Source organism: Sinocyclocheilus rhinocerous, unplaced genomic scaffold (assembly GCF_001515625.1).
Source record: "Sinocyclocheilus rhinocerous isolate Xijiao unplaced genomic scaffold, SAMN03320098_v1.1 scaffold1473, whole genome shotgun sequence".
In the NCBI taxonomy this organism is placed as follows: Eukaryota; Metazoa; Chordata; class Actinopteri; order Cypriniformes; family Cyprinidae; genus Sinocyclocheilus; species Sinocyclocheilus rhinocerous.
Genome location: NW_015638582.1, coordinates 147485 through 165913, shown reverse-complemented (window position 1 = coordinate 165913; position 18429 = coordinate 147485). Strand labels below are relative to the sequence as shown.

The 18429-nt window shown below is 35.6% G+C and overlaps 1 long non-coding RNA gene across 2 annotated transcripts in view; it reads right to left on the bottom strand.

The window, feature by feature from the left end:
- Nucleotides 1–13121: 13121 nt before the first annotated feature.
- The window catches only part of LOC107749869 (uncharacterized), a 36274-nt gene continuing 30966 nt past the window's right edge, over nucleotides 13122–18429 (bottom strand). The window contains exons 2-3 of one of the 2 annotated variants that reach the window (XR_001641095.1): nucleotides 13477–13523; nucleotides 13122–13387 (exon numbers count right to left, since the gene is read on the bottom strand). This is a non-coding gene — a long non-coding RNA (uncharacterized LOC107749869). The remainder of the gene's footprint in view (nucleotides 13388–13476; nucleotides 13524–18429) is intronic. The other variant, XR_001641096.1, reaches the window with a different exon arrangement.

The window sequence follows — 18429 nt, the reverse complement described above, 5'->3', positions numbered from 1 at the left end:
AATGTTCCCTCCTGGTGGAATGACCTGCCCAACTCAATCTGAGCAGCTGAGTCCTTAGCCATCTTCAAGAATCGGCTAAAAACACATCTCTTCCATCTTTATTTGACCCTCTAACTCTAGCACTCTCTATTATAATTCTATTCTTTAAAAAAATTGCCCCTTTTAGACTTGCATTCTATTCATTTACTAACACTAGCTTATCTGCTCTTTTTTATTATTTTTGTATTCTATTCGTTTCATTTTTCATATTTATTATATAATTTTAAAAAACTTGCTACATGTACTGCGTCAGGCTAACTGAGACTTGTCAAAGCTCTTGCACATCAATGCTCTTGTTAATTTTGATTGCTTCCATTGTCCTCATTTGTAAGTTGCTTTGGATAAAAGTGTCTGCTAAATGACTAAATGTAAATGTAAAACTAAAAATGAAATACAAATAAAAACAAATATATATATTTTTTTAAAAACTATAAATGGCATAAATGTATAACAAAAATAAACAACTAAAATTAAAATCAAAATATGAATAAATATTATGCATTTTTGGTCAATGTGTTCAGTGAACTTCCTGGGAAACAGCATGAAACTAGCCCAAGTTTCTCCCTTTAATGTCAATTATTAAACTGTCAAAATTGTGTAGTGATGCCATTTACTTTATACTACATATCCTGAACACTTTCTTCAGATGAGGGTTTTCTAGAGTATGTAATTTGACCACTTTGTCACAGTAAGGCTTCTGTTTATATATTGTAGGGTGGTCCATTGATGGCCTAAATTCATTGGACATGACAGTTACCTGCCCTCTTCCTCCCTCCTCTTTGACCTCTCTGATGGGCCTCTTGTCCACAAGTCACTGATTGTTCCACTGTCTTGCTGTATGTTGACAATCTGTAAATGCTAACACAAGCACACACACAAACACTTTGTACAACCAATAGTGGTTACTTGGGCCCTGTTCAGTATATCGACACAACTATGTATGGCATTTAATTCTAGATTTGTTTTCTTGTTTGTCGACTATGGCGAAGGAAAATTTCTAAAAATCTACAATACAGAGCAGCACTCATGAGATGATTTAATCCCCTGGTATGATGCCACACCTCAGCGTCTACCACATAACAAACCGATGACAGCGGCTCACAGGCATACACCACTGCATCAGCACTGTGACCTGACAAGGGAAGAGCAGGTGTTATTCAGCAGAGACTACAGGCCTCTTTGTGTCTTTAAGGTTCATGGTTCAGATGCGCTGACACAGGTCACGTGTACGCCTGGTCTGTTGCTCTGGGGATAATAACTCGAGCATGAAGCCCGATGTGGCAGACACCCTCAGCAAATCTGATTAGATTTGTTTTCTTGTTTGTCGACTATGGCGAAGGAAAATTTCTAAAAATCTACAATACAGAGCAGCACTCATGAGATGATTTAATCCCCTGGTATGATGCCACACCTCAGCGTCTACCACATAACAAACCGATGACAGCGGCTCACAGGCATACACCACTGCATCAGCACTGTGTACTGAAAAGGGAAGAGCAGGTGTTATTCAGCAGAGACTACAGGCCTCTTTGTGTCTTTAAGGTTCATGGTTCAGATGCGCTGACACAGGTCACGTGCACGCCTGGTCTGTTGCTCTGGGGATAATAACTCGAGCATGAAGCCCGATGTGGCAGACACCCTCAGCAAATCTGATCTCTGAGCCACACAACCCCAAATACTCCATACACCCACAGACTCATCTCAAACATACATAATACAATTAAGACATGAGCTTTCTCAAAATTACAAGCAGCAATCTGATTGGCTGCCTTTAGCCATTTATGGGAGTCAAAGTTCACAAGGTTTTTTTTTTTGTCTGCCTGGAAACAAAGTTGTGTTTACATGCTACTAAATGATGTGATCAGAGTTGGTATCGAAGGTTGACTATACCATATCTACGTTGGCCCAGTAGTGCACAACACAAATCGCCACAACACAACGCATAGGACTAATTTTGTCGTGTTGTGCTAATTTATTTGTTGTGTTGCGGCTTGTTTCCGTTGGGTTGCGACTTGTTTCCATTATGTTGCGGCTTGTTTCTGTTGTGTTGCAACTTGTTGCCATTATGTTGCGGCTTGTTTCCAATGTGTTGCGACTTGTTTCTGTTGTGTTGCAGCTTTTTTACATACATTATAAAAATATATAATTACAATTTTATATCAAATTGTTACATATTAATAATATTTTTTTTTTAAATTATTTTACTTTACACATTTTATATTTCTTTCATTTTATATTACATTATACTTTACATTAAAAACTATTTATATAATAAACTATATTTAGTATAAGTATTTTTATTTAAAAAAATATGTTATTATAAATTATTATAAATAGTTTATATGTTATTAAACATGAATTAAAGGGATAGTTCACCCACAAATTCTTTTAATTTACTAACCCTCAGGCCATTTAAGATGTAGGTGAACTTTCCCTTTATATAGATTTACACTGATAATTGATTTTGTAAATGCTAATAAATATGATACACTGAGTATAACCCTGAATATTCCACTTTTCTCTTGGGATTATGTCCAAATACAGATTTACTTGCCACTAAACATCACTTAATAATCAACATGCTAATATTTCCACATATTGACGTAGACATGTGGGGGCGTGTTATAACAAACAAGCCATTGTAGGTAGGCGTGGCTGACTCTTAACTTTTATAAAGAATATCTCTTTGGATTTGAGACTTTAGTCTTTGCAACTTTACAGATCTTCTTTATGCACCAAGGGCTTGTAACACTCCAAAGAGAAAGGAAAAATTGAAATCGCATCATATGACCCCTTTAAATGACCGATACTTGGCAAAACAGAACAGAATTTATGCAGAATGTCAAACATCTGGCTATGCAAGACTAAGCTGTACCAAATGAACTACTGCTTATCCATAAACATAAGCCCTACATTCTCTCCAACTGACTGATAAAAAAAACCCTCCCCATGTCCTCATTTCCACTCTCACCCTGACCCTTTCACCCCCTCTCCCCACGGTGCTGCTCTGAACGCACTGATTTTTTGCTTGTATGCAGAGAAGGCAGAATCCCCCACACCCTGTTTGCATGTTACGAGCTCAGCAATGGGAGCGTTGCAGGTTGTAGTGTAGCCAGCATGGGCTGCATAATTCAGTCTAGCTGTTACGTCTGGGCGGGAGCTGGGCCGCAGTGCATCTCCGTAGCGGCGTTAATGATGACAGCCAGGCCGATAATGGTGCGGGCTGCCAGACAGGATCCATACAGATAACCCAGGTACGACACTGATGGAGTCTCTCAGCGTCATTACCGTCTATCAGGTGGAATTACAGGGCAAAAACCAGCAGCAATATATGTCATTAGCAGAGTCACGGTTCAACACAGCCCTGCTAAAACAAGGGTTGAGACTAGAGCCATCAAACACAGCCTCAGCATCCCACCCCACACACACACATAAGCTGCTTTTATGATATGTTTGATTCATCTACAGAATATGGCTACACTCTCTTTATGTTTATACCGGCCTATCATCTTACCTAAGACTTTGTACATCTCATGTACTTGGTTTTTATGTTCAGACAATTCATTAATATGCAAGCGTTTAAATTTTTCATGACTTTAAATTATTTTAAAGGAAAGAAAGAACCATTCGCAAGCAGACTGTAGACAATTAAGATAATTGCAAATACATTAAATATTAATTCCTTAAGTGGACCTGGAGGAAAAGCACACACACTTAGAAACTATATCAGTCAGGACTTCTTATACACACCCATTAGTTTTCATACAAAGAAAATTATAATTTTACTACACCTTTATTTTTAATTTATAGGCATTGCGGACCACATCAATAGGCAGATTCTAACTAGCTGGTTTGATATAGCTTCCCTAATGACATTCACACAGTCTTCCAATTACAACCACAATGTAAATATAAATATAAATATAAATACTTCTGCTCTATCTTCAGTACTTGAATTTACTCTTGAAATTCTGCATTGCAGTACTGTGACTATACTGTTGGCTGTTATTTGATAAACTGCTTGAGCAACATCCTAAGTTGCTATGGAATAGCATACACCATGCTATGTGGAAATATGGAAAAATGGCTTGGGTTTGAAACTCAAACAGTGTTTACACAGCACTTTTCCCTCTATGTAAATACCCAAACAAATGTATCTAACTGGGTGCTCTTTCCAAACAAGAACGACTGATCAGTCGTTCTTGTTTGGAAAGAGCACTTACATGCATTACATGTGGAGAGGCATTTGTTTGCTACCTTACACATAAAAAAAAATCCTAACAATTTATTAATTTGCTTATTTTTGTACTTTATACAAATACATTCCAATTGAATGCAATTGTATTGTCCTCCTTCAAATGACTGACTACCAGTGAATGAGAAATAGTAATAACCTAAGGTAAATAAAATAATACTGTTCAATGCTGCTTCTTGCTGTCGTTTTGGATCCAGTGGAAAACACATAGTACAGTATAAACATCTCTGAGGAAACATTCCATCTGCACACTTAAAAATAAATGTTTTTCTTTTGGCATCTTCATGGTTCCATGAAGAACCTTCCCATGGAACTTTTCCATTGTTCAGCAGTTTGTTAAAGGGGTCATATGATGCGATTTCAATTTTTCCTTTCTCTTTGAAGTGTTACAAGCTCTTGGTGCATAAAGAAGATCTGTAAAGTTGCAAAGACTAAAGTCTCAAATCCAAAGAGATATTCTTTATAAAAGTTAAGAGTCAACCACGCCTACCTAAATCGGCTCGTTCCAACACATTTTAAACCGCATAAACATTTCATTACACCAAATAGACAAAATAATGTTATTTTTAGCAACATCATATGACCCCCTTTAAGGTTCTTTAGATTTTAAAATCTTCTTCAAACAAGTTATTTTAAGAACGGTTCACTGAAAGGTTCCTTGGGGAACCAAAAATGGTTCTTCGGTGGCATGAAAACCCTGTTTTATTTTTAAGAGTATGTGATGGCCCCCTTGCAGAGGCAGACAAAGTACTCAACTCCATTACTTGAGTGAAAGTACAGATACTGCTGGTCAAATATTACTCCATTACAAGTAAAAGTTGTAAAGACAGATTTTTACTTAAGTAAAAGTACAGAAGTACTTGCTTTTAAAAGTACTTAAGTACCAAAAGTAAATTTCCTTTTTTATGTCAATGCACATATTTTTTATTGTTGTACGTAATACTTGCAATACTTCTGAAGCAACTTAGAATACATTACACCTGCTGAATACACTGACTAGCTTGTAGTATCTTTGGAATAAAGAGCTTTTAGAATGTTACAATTAAAATTTTTAGAAAAAAATTTAACACCCCTACCCACCCCCACAAAAGCAGTATGGTAGTGATCTCACATAGCTCAGACAGTGTGTGCACACATCTCTGTGTAGTCATTCATCCACATTTGAACAGAGTGGACAGTGAAATCCACTCTGTGGTAAGGAGTGATAAGGAAGAAAAAAAAAAATCAAACCTGCTTTAAAACCCAGCAACACAACTGTAGATGTACAACTTTACAACAGCAACACTGCTTTAACAGCAAGACTTATTTAACATCAAAACAAAAATTTTAAAAATGCTGTCTAATCTCTCTCGCAGTACTTTGATGTCATACACAGAACAACGGCTCTGTGTAGTTAATGCTGCTCAATGTGAAAGCACGCACGTGATGGAGATTTACCGCTGATTACAGAACCGGCTTTCTGACAAGATGCGCATTAAATATCGCATGCGATTTATCGTGCAGCCCTAGTTTACATATAGTCCACAAGAGAAAATAATAGCTGAATTTAGAAAAATGACCGTTCAAAAGTTTAGATACATTTGATTCGTAATCCTGTATTGTTACCTGAATGATCCACAGCTGTGTGTTTTTTTTTTGTTTTGTTTTTTTAGTGATAGTTGTTTATGAGTTCCTTGTTTGTCCTGAACAGTTAAACTGCCTGCAGTTCTTCAGAAAAATCCTTCAGGTCCCACAAATTCTTTGGTTTTCCAGCATTTTTGCTGATGCTCCAGAAGGTAAAACAATGCATTAAGAGCCATTAAAAAACTTTTTACATTTGAAGATCAGGTAAATTTAACTTATTTTATCTTCTTGTAAACATGTAAGTATCTTCTGTAGCTTCTGAAGGGCAGTACTTACTTCGAGGACCTTGATAGAAATGTAGTGGAGTGAAAAGTACAATATTTGTCTTTCAAGTGTAGTGAAGTTAAAGTCATAAGTTCCCAGAAAAAATAATACTTAAGTAAAGTACAGATACTCAAAAAGTGTACTTAAGTACAATACTCAAGTAAATGTACTTAGTTACTGTCCACCTCTGCCCCCTTGCATAATTTAATTTATAAGGTGAAATTAAAAACTGATTTTTACAAATGAAACTCGACACAGTACCTACATTTGAACTAGAAATATTCAGTAGTCCCTACTACCACCCATAACAAAATCCATTCAGTAATACTGAAGGCATTTTAATTTTTCATGCCATTCAATTTCTTTAAAAGCAAGGCAGGATGATTTGTGAGCAGGTTCTAGACAATTATTTTGGATAATTGTTAAAACACAAAATATTCACATGAAAATGTTCCTTTTTGCTGAAATATGTATCACAGAAATTAATACTGCATTACTTGCATTATTTATTTCTATAAGACATTTTCAACTTGCCACTCATAAGGTGCAGGGAGAGGTCAGGGAAATGAAAACGATGCTTTGGGAGATCACACAGGCCTTACAGAGATCATTCCTCAGATTTACACCACAGTACTGAAGCAGCCTATATACATTATCTGCTTCACAACAGGGTCATAAATCCAGGGAGAAAGAGTGAGCGGGAGAAAGAGACAGAGAGAGGAAGAGCAAGAGAAACGGCCTCACTTCCTCAGGGTTTATCATTATGAGCATAACAGCGGGATGAAAAGGTTTTCAAAGGTTTGTTTAAGGTCCTGTGGTGGACAGGTGATGACAGGTTTTGAGGCAAAAAGACCAAGTACCTATTAATAGAAGCATGTGCGCGTTATCTTCAGGAGCGAAAAGATGCTTCAGCAAACTTAATAAATGTCTAAATGTACACATCTTCATTCTGTTCAAAAGTTTTCACCCCCTGGCTTTTAATGCATGGGTTTTCCTTCTGGTGCATCAGTGAGCGTTTGAACCTTCTGTAATAGTTGCATATGAGTCCCTCAGTTGCCCTCAGTGTAAAAAGATGGATCTCAAAATCATAAGTCATTGTTGGAAAGGGTTCAAATACACAAAAATGCTGGAAAAGCAAATAATTTGTGGGACCTGAAGGATTTTTCTGAAGAACAGCAGGCAGTTTAACTGTTCAGGACAAACAAGGGACTCATGAACAACGATCACTAAACAAAAAAAACACAGCTATGGATCATTCAGGTAGCAACACAGTATTAAGAATCACGTAAACTTTTGAACGGGGTCATTTTTATAAATTCAACTATTATTTTCTCTGGTGGACTATACGTAAACATATTTTATGTGAAATATCTTATTCAGGTCAGTACTAAAACAATAACATGCATTTTTTTGTATGATCCCTCTTATTTTGGTAAAATAATTAACATTTTGCAGATTCTGCAAGGTGTGTAAACTTTTGACCTCAACTGTATATAATATTATTTTACGGTCAAAACAACGGTTTGATATTTTTGCTCATATTTTTGCATCTTTTACATGCCATTCCATTTATTTTGTTCTTCATAACATTTACATTTTAAATTCATCCAGTAGGCTTTTAATGGCAAGGTCCCATTTTGTCAACTTACCCCAGGACAACATGCACTGATATTTAGTGGGAAAAAAACAAGTCAGTATTGATTTTCGAATTATTATTTATTTAGAATTGTAAAAAAAATTTATATATTTATATTTTCAGTTTTCATTTTAATTTTAGTTTTAGACATTTTGTTAAATGTGATTGATTTTAACGTTTTTATATTTCTATTTACATTTATTTTTATTTATTTTTTTTGTTTTTACTAATTTTAGTACTTCAACTTGTATTTTTAGTTAGTTGCCAAGACACCATTTCTTAGTAGTTCAAGAGGTTTAGTTTTTCATCCAATATTTATATTTTATTTCAGCTTTATTTCAATTAACAAAATGTTTTTTAACAGTTTCAGTTTGAACAATAACAGCACTGGTTGTTAAGGACCATCAGTGGGATCACACACAAATCATATCACTCAGAAATGATGAGAGCTAAACTCATTCATAAACCTGTCCATACCAGCACCGCTTGTTTTATGACTAATCCAGAAAAATGAGAAAATGTAATCTATAACGCCATCCATCCAGCCTATTAATCAAATGACAAAAATCTAAAACTCGAATTTCAAAACTAGAATCATAACCACTACACAAAAAGCAAAAACAATGAAAGCCACTGTGTCATATTTCAGGTTCATATGAAAATCCTTAGGATTAATGCGACCCAACCTCTGTGAGTCCTTCAGAAGCTTGCCGAGCTCATTGTGCAGTGCTGAGATGCCATTTTCTGGTCCAATGACACCACAGTGACTCTCATATTGAACATACCCAGTGGCTCGGGTTCATGACTGGCATCTCAGACACGCATTAAAAGCTTTCCCTTTAGTACTGAGATGTTAAGTTTGTGATGTGAGGCAAGTCCCACTTCTCCAGCAGCTACTGAGATGAGCTCCAAGAGCATTCTGGGAGCTCTGCAAGTCAGCCTCTATTAAAAATGACAAGATCAAACGTGTACACACACACATACTTACACACACACACACACATGCACTCTCCGATTGTGGATGGGTGGTGTCACGTCACCTCTCTCCTCAGACAAGTTCCAGAATACATCATCATGCCAAAACACAGCTCATTAAACACGATTAGCCAGTCATTTCAGCAAATTAAATACCCTCTCGACTCCTCTTGCTTAACAAACAGCTCTGGGGTCAAAACCAAACGGGGGGGAGACTCAGGCAAATGAAAGCAGGCCTCTCATAATAATAGCACATCTGGGACAAACAGACATAATGTGATGTTGTTGTTAATGATCAGAGGTCGAGATTTGATTGTAATTACTTAAAGAGGCTCCTAATAGTGATAAAGTGCCTGTAATGGGCTCAAGGCGCTTGTGAAAATGTGTCCTAAATGATGATCATCCTAGAGGCATTACTGATGAAGAAAATCAGATCAACACATTAATTGAGATCAAGCTGTAGACATTTCACACAGGGGACAGAGAGGTGGGCATGAGGTACGATGCCTGGTACGATTCTGATTGGTCAATCACATAATCGAGTAGTAATATTTCCTAATATCAGTCACTTTACAGGGCAAAGCTATATATGAGATCACTCATCCGGGTAACTGAAACTGACACTACTTTCATGTCTCACATATCACCCTGTGTACTTGCTCTCTCGTTTCACACAAGCACAACTGCAGTCTTCTTGCATTCATTCATTCATTCATTCCGCTTGCATATCAGTTATCTCTGTATTAATATTACTGTAATATTGCTGCAGTTTTTGTAAAATACTGCAGCTAGGACAACTGTTTTGTACACTGTAATGAACTATTTTTCATTTGCAAAAGCTTTCCAAATTAGTCTGCAAAACAGAATGTGTATTTACATAAATTTATTGCTAAATTATATGTTGAAAGACTACTGTTAGTTGGGAAAACACATGGTGAAATCTACCATGTGGTCCAAATGAGTCCACATTGAAAAACTTGAAAATAAATAAAACTAAGAAATAAGATTTTATATAAGATTTTTATTAATGTTTTTGAAATGAGTCTCTTATGCTTACCAATGCTGCATTTAATTGCAGCAAAAATACAGTAAAAACAGCAATATTGTGAAACTGTATTACAACAATTTATGCAGTGCATTGAGGTTCAGTAAAAATAACTACAATTTTTAGCAAATAATCAGAATAATGAAAAATTGCATGTAAACAGGAGTGAAGAGGTTTGCTTGTGTCATGTAAACACCTTACTGCGAATAAGTCCTTACTCTGACTTCACATGTGCACAAATAATGTGATTATATCATTGTTGAATAATAGCATTAAAGGGTTAGTTCACCCAAAAATTAAGCAGACAGTCTACTAATACTCTACTAACTGCTAGTTGACATGTAGTTGCAAAGTTACTTACGGTTAATAGAATGTCTAAAGTGGACTATCGAAATAAAGTGTTACCGAAAATTCTGTCATTAATTACTCACCCTCATTTGGAACGACATGAGGGTGAGTAATTAATGACAGAATTTTCATTTTGGGGTGAGCTATCCCTTTAATGTAATTAAAAAAAAAAAACACTCTTACTGACTTCAAACTTTTTAACAATAGTGGAATTTCAACTTGGATCAGTATTTCATTCCGCTGTATTTATTCAGTTATTCATCCATTCATCCATTTATTCAGTGAGTGGTCATGCAATAAGCAAGATAAATGTACTGTCAGCCTGACATTATTGCAAAATAAACCCCTTGAGAGCGCGACAAGTCCAGATCACTCTATCGGGGGTTTATGTTGCAATAATGACCGACTGATGGTACAATATTTCTTCACATATCAAACACCTTAATGGCTTTTTCATTAACAAATGTCTTGAGAATTAAGATCAATGTACAGTTGTTCCTTTTCAATTGTCTAATCAACCATAGAATATTGCAATTTACATAAAACAGCAGCTGCAGAGGGGATTTTTTTTTTTTGAGTGGTGTAAAGGCCAGCGCATATCTGAGAGTATTAGGGAGAAAATGAAATGAGAGACAGAGAGAGAGAGAGAGAGAGAGAGAGAGAGAGAGAGAGAGAGAGAGAGACAGAGACAGAGAGGGAGAGGGAGAGAGATGGAGAGAAGGTTATGTGCCCAGAAAGAAGTAATTGCACATCAGAAGCTGACAAAATGGTGTTTTGATACAGCAAAATTGGCAGCTGAAACTTTCTCTGCATACAGCTTGTACATACAGATAATCTGAGGATTCAGAGCCTCCGTGCTGCACACACTTCCAGCACTGGTGGTTAGAGGAAATGCTTTCTGAAATGATTGCCAATGTCATTGACATCTAATGTCAGGATGGAGCAGAGAAAGCTGACCCAGCTGTTTGACCAGTCAGGAAACGGACACTTTCCACAATTAATCCTCAGCACAAATACAATCTCATGTGCATTTGCAAAAGCTTTCCAACTTAGTCTGCAAAACAGAATGTGTATTTACATAAATGTATTACTAAATTATATGTTCAAAGACTACTGTTAGTTGGGAAAACACATGGGAAAATCCATCTACCGTGTGGTCCAAATGAGTCCACATTGAAAAACTTGAAAATAAATAAAACTAAGAAACATTATGATGTTAAATGAGTCATTTTGAAGAAAAAGAAATGTTCTGCATTATTTACAACTAATCATATGTGACATTAAGCATGTGAACTTTGTATAAAAGTTAAGATTTTCTTGCTTTCATTAAAGCACAAGTTGCTCTATGGAACTGTCAGGACAAAAATGGAAATGTATTCATGCATGATTCATATTCAGACTAATATAAAAAAGTCAATGTATTCTAAGTGAATACTTGTAACTGTATAGGGCAGGGCTCTTGCTTATCCTGCTGAGCTTAGCTTGAAATCTAACTAAATATACCTGAACAAGCTCATAAAGGTGTTTGGAATGACTTGCAAATTACAGATGGGTGGGTTAAATTGGGATTGATACTGAAGTCTACTGGTCTGGCCTTGACAGTGAATAGGAAAATGAAGAGATATAAGGATAGGAACAAAGGAGTGAATAGGAACAGGATATTGTGAGCAGATGACCAGGTTTACAATTCATGTTGATTTTCCTATTAAATTGTTATGCTAATAATGTCATTTTGAAGGGGAATAAGTTACAGAGTGATAGTTTTTTACTAGTGATCTTAGGCTTTTGAACCCCGTCTATATTACAGGACTATTCACCATTTCTAATTCAACCTCAATTATGAAGAACATTTTAACATTCATATACTGAAACGCGTTAATTTCTTTTTCTGTTTTTTAAAAATGATTGTCAAACATCAGTGACAATTTAATAGTTTGCCATCAGCGGAGCCGCACAGAAAGAAAATATAAATGACATAAAAAAAATGAAATTGAAGAAAAAGACAGTTATTCTGTATGTCATGCAGACTGTGTGGGAAAACCCACACTGAAAAAATGATTTTTGTATGAAAGCATTTGGAAAACATGTCTTTAATTATTTACAAAGCTTAAAGGAATTGTACACCCCAAAATGAAAATCACTTACCCAAATGTCCTTTCAAAACCGTATGACTTTCTCCATGAACCACAAGCAGTACATTTTTTGAAGATTATCCAAGTCACTCTTATCAATATAATGAAAGTGAATGAAGACTGGGGCTGTCAAGCAACAAGGTGTCAGGACCATAAAAGTACCATAAAACTATCAAAAAATTAGTCATATAATAGCTTTGTGTGACAAACAGACCAAAATGTAAGTCATTCACTGACAAATTTACGATTGTTGGATCTTTTCAATAAATTGTTTGATCTTTTAGAAGTTTGAGGGCTCTAATTTCCATGTATTGCAACTGCACGAAAAAAAAATCACATTATCAAAACATTTTTTGTGTTTCAGCCTACTGAAGAATCAAAATGGATTTGCAACATCAAAAATGCCAGAATTGTCATTTTTGGCCGAACTACAGTATTCCTTTAAACTTAGAGTTCACCCAAAAATAAAAAAATACATTTTTAACTTCATATCATTGCTTCTGTCTAAAAAGTTGTCAATCTATAATATTGCTGATTCCAATGAAGAAGTCATCTTGTGTCAATCTTTTTCAGACTTCTTTACTGGAGGAAGTGTTATTTTATGGACTGTATTTTTGCCAGAACTTCACAAGATGTTAATTAATGGATTGAATTCCTTGATTATTATGATGTCAGCTATTTGGACTCTCATTCTGATGGCACCCATCAGCACAAAACAACAGAACACGAGTAACACAAAACAAAACACGGGTTACGGTAAGACAGATCACTCTAGCCCAGCTCAATCTCTTTGATAAAGCGCATCTCAGTGGTTTAATTTTCAATGATGGAGAAATATTTTTAGCTTGACACAAAGAGGAACAAATGTCCCAAAAATAAAACAAAACGGGCGCCACGTCAAGGGATTCTAAAGTGATCTCACATCAATAGCTCAGGAGCTGTCACAGAGGGGCATTTGTTCTGGAACTGGGAGGATGAAATGATGACATTCAGGGGCCCGTTTCGTGAGATGATGTCTGGAGCCACCCGCCTGACACCTCCATAAATCAGAATGACTTTGCAGAGTCACACTAATGGAGACAAAACAGAAGATTAATACGTCTCAAGGTTTTGATAAAGGTTAATTTGGTAAAAGTATGCATCCGTTTGAAGCAATTACCAGCCACGAATGGTCGGTACCTGCAGAATTAGGGTTGCCATGGATACCTGCGGAGCAAGTAATAGGAATGTTTCCCTGCATGACAACATCTCAAATTTATTCATCTTTCTTTTATTTACCAGTTCGAAACACACAAAAAATAGAGGCTTTTAAAGCGAGACAGCAGACCTGGCCTGTGTGTTACGCTCATGAATGCAGTATCAGTTATCTCTTCAACAATCTGAATAGCAGTGACCACGTAACCTCAATATATATATCTCCTCTATACATCTATGAGACACAAAGGCATAATGACAGGATGTTGCACTGGAACTGATATTGCAACAGAGCTGCACGCTGATGAGGGATCCACTTCTGATTTCTACATGTATATGTTTGCAAACACAACAGGTCAGGTCACTGCAATTAACTGCAATCTTAAATCATTTTGAAAAATGTTTGCTCAAGGAAAATTAAATTTACTCTGCTGAAAAAAAAAATAGGCTACTTTAAACCATCTTTAATCAACTCATTTTAGATGAGTAATGGTGGTCTGTTACTGGTTTGATATTGTTACAGATAGACCAGCCTGACGAGTGTAGCCAAATGGGTGACTGAATAATGAAACAATTTACTCTAAATTTATCATTTTGCTATGAAGATTTTGACCACCTCAGCATTCTTTCATTAAGAAATTGTTCTTTTGATCAGATCATCAGATCAGAAACTTATGAAGGACCGAACCTGCAGAAATTAAAAAATGATTGTTTGCACATTGGACTAATCTGGTTCTTACTGATTGATTCAGTCACAGCAGTTAAAGGTTAGGTCACATTTACCATTTTCTGCAGAATTTTGTTTCACATAAAGGAGAAAAAGTTCCCCATGCAGATTTTGCTTGCGTTCAAACTGGTCACACAAATTTGCCGCAAAGGACCTTTTTTTGCCCACAAATGTTGCTAATGTGACCACACTTTAACAGCCCATTAGTGGTAAAGATTTTGTGTAAATAATGAATTCAATTTCATTTCATTTATCCCACAAAGCTATCATACAGTTTTAGAGGACTTAAAATATAACACAAGTCACGTGGACCATTTTAGGATACATTTACGATGTGGTCTGGTCACTTTAGCGAAATTTCACAGGACAAAGGTCCATTGTCAATAGTGTAGCAATGCATTAAGCACCACTCACACGAAAGTCACTTTCAAACCAAACAGCCAAACAAGTAATGTGGCGAATTTGAACATGAGCAAAGTCTGCATGGGACCTTTTCCGTCCTCACACGAAACTCCCGAGTGTGCAGATTCCTATTGAAATTACTGGATTTCACCAAGCAACAGTATATGTGACTGCACCTTTATAGTGCTGCTGTGTCTTATTCCAGCAACTAGCAAAAAAGTAAAAAAAAAAAAACAACAACAACAACCATACAGATGCAAGAAATGTAAAAGAAAAAGAGAAACAAAGACAGATGAAGAAGTTCAACTGATCATTTGAGGAGATATCACTTTAGCTGAATGTCTACATACATTTTTTTTTTTTTTATATAGATAAATTACAAAGACCGAGAGATGACCTTTGCAGAGATCTTGAGTTTACAACTGTGTCCAGAAAATAAAGTATAGATGAAAGTTGTTTAATATGCTACTTGAACATCTCTGCACACACAAAAAAGCCTCGTGTGACAGACAGACTTGCCAGATGTACTGCAGCATGACAATAAATAATCTAGAGACCAATTACTTGTGAATGAGGCCATGGGTCAGACAAAACAAATGTATCCCCACAGGACAAAGAACACGAGACATGTCCACATCAACACGTTTCGCCTCATCGGTTCCTCCTGGGCAAAACACAAAAACTCCAAGAGAATGCAAAATAAGCTGTTTGTTCACTAATATAGGAATGTGGGTACTGTATTTGTCTTTGGGAAGTTGCTATCAAATGCTAAATTCTTCTCCGTGAGACGTCCGGGCAGTCAATGTTCACTGAGTGGGAGTTCTTGAAACGAAGCAACAGAGAAACTTTTGTCAGTAGGAACAGGAATTTGAACCTTACAAACAAGAAATGAGAAATTGTTTTTAAAGGCTGATTTCATTTATTGCTCGCTAGCAGATTACTATGAAGAGAACTGTAATTCTGCTTGTTAACAACAGTCTGGTTATCCAAATCTGAAAACTTTTCAGCTCTAATTCATCTAAAGTATAAAAGGAGCTTAATGAGTATATTAAGATAGGAAATGGCGAACTCTGAATTCACCACAATAAAATGCACAGTCCAAACACTTCAAGACACTAACCAGAGCTGTGATGTTAAAGCTAGAAGAACTTAATAAATTAATAAAAAAAATTTTTTTAATTTTCTATATATTTTTGCCATCATTGTATTCAAGGAACATTCAAGAAAATACAGTGTGCAATAACTTATATCTCCTCATGGCAGCTATGAAGGATGTCAACATGTCAACATGTGAACTAAAGTGATTAGTATCAGCACAAAGGATTCCTGGAACATCATATGAGGCTTGCACGCAAGATTATACAAGCGACCGAGTTCTGAAGTCCTTCCTTCAGCTCACTGGAAGTGCAGTACATTATATGTTACTTTACTTTATTTAACTGACACTTCAAAGCCACTTAAAGTGTACACTGTGTGAAGACACCAACAGCGGTCTGAGGTTAAGTGCCTTGTTCAAAAAATAAAGTCATCATAAAAGATCTTGTAAACTTTCTGCTGACAGGTCACCATTAGCCAGGTTTGAAAATTGAAATGATGGGCTTTGACTCGCTAGCGCAGACCTTGAAAAAAAAAAAAAGTACGTTTTTAGATGTTTTATGTTCTATAGATTAGCATCTGCAGCAGCTCTAGACATGTGATCCAAACCTCAAATTCTATTGGCCTGTCTTCACCACTGAAAAAAAAAAAATTAAGACATGTCTGTGTACATTCTATATTGATCAATGGCAGCAATTATTCTTCAAAGGATAATGAAATAATCAAGCCAAATCATCCATACATCCACACACACACAATAATTTCTTTAGCGAATCAGGCACTAAAACAACCCAGACAGCATTTGAAAATAAACGGCACTATTATTCTTAGCGAGTTCCCCTAGTGTGTTTAACGTCTTTGTTTGAGTATCATGTATCCCAGTGATTGAGAAGTTAGCATATTATATATTTATTTAGTCTGTGCAGCTGTCCTTGTCCTAACCTCCCTCGTGGGAATGTCCTGATGTTTGTGACATTTTAATAACAAGGCTATTTTAAGACATGTTTACATGGATTGCTCCTAGTCTGTTTCACTTTGTTCTTCTTTTGGGTTTGATCCATTTTTTTCAACATCTCTATTTGCACAGCAGTACAACACTCTTCATGTAACGTCTGTCTATAATTACATACTGCCATATATTTTCAACCAGTAGATCATAGTACACTGTCAATTAGATATCAGAGATCTCATTTTAATAAAATTCATCACTCCCACAAATACATTGCAGGTGCACAATTGATCTTCTTTCAGCTGAAATATTAATCACTGTACTTTGTAAAATACACTGACCTTTACAAAAAACAACAGAACTTAATTAAGTTCATGACACAAACCCCAGATCTCACAGTCCTTCCACTTCATGAAGTGGTTGTGTCTCTCTGTATAGGTCACCAATTATTAAGTATTAACACTTCTGAATAGCATATACTACACTTTCTAGTGATTATGCATTTAAAAAAAATAATAATTCAAAAAGTCATTGAGGTCTGTGAACAATAACTAGTTTGCAGAGTGATGCATGCACATTTCTAACTGAGGCCATTACAAAATTGTGAGTAATATTGTTTTATTGCATTATTGGTATTGCAGTATTGTTATAGGTAAGCTTACTGCAGATTCACATTAAGTGAATAATTATTCTACTTTGAAAGCAAAACAAAAAATGCAGACCACTACTCTTTGCAGACTACTAAAACATACACTACCATTAACCCTTTTTAAAATAAATGTTAGCAAGATTGCATTAAATTGATAAAATAGTAACAGTACAGACATTTATAATGTTATAAAATATTTCCATTTCAAATAAATTGTGTTCTTTAGAACTTTATTCATCAAAGAATATTGAAAACAAAAATGTATCATGGTTTCCACAAAAATGTTAAACAGCACAATTGTTTTCAACATTGATAATAAGAAATATTTCCAAATTAGCATATCAGAATGATTTCTGAAGGATCATGTGACACTGAAGACTGGACTAATGGGAATTTTATTTTTAAATATATTATATGAATTTTAAATTGTAATAATATTTCACAATATTACTGTTTTACTGTATTTATACATGCAGCCACGTGAGAGCATAATAGACATACCAAAAATTATAATAAAACAAGTAAATAAAAACTACCAACCCAAACTTTTGAATGGCAGTCCATAATTTTTCCAGATTGTTATATAGGCTATAATTTAAATTAACTAGACTGCTACTTTTGGCTAATGAATGGAAGTGACCCAACTGTTTGCTCTCCAAGAGTTTGGAGTGGACCCAACATTTATATACACAGACACAACTATCAGACATGTGTTAACACAATCAGTTAATTCATTGTAATGATATTAATAATTCCCTTAATCATGTGACTGGAATTGCTCAATTCTACAATTAAATTAAATTAATTAAAAACACTGACAGACACTTTACTCATCTCAAATTTAAGCCCTTGTTCTCTGGTTTTTCAACTCCGTGTTTTATAGCCTACAAGACAGGTGGTCCAAAACCATTAGTGCGCCTGAAAAAGAAAGCAACTTCAAACAGAATCGGTTTCAAGCTTTGAAGTCTAGTTATAGTTAAAAGAGAGACCAAAAAAGACAAGACGTTCTCGTAGTGGTTATATTCTAATTTCACAGTACTTGTGCAGAGGCCTTAGAAGATGTCAGATGAACTACCTACAAAAAAAAAAAAAAAAA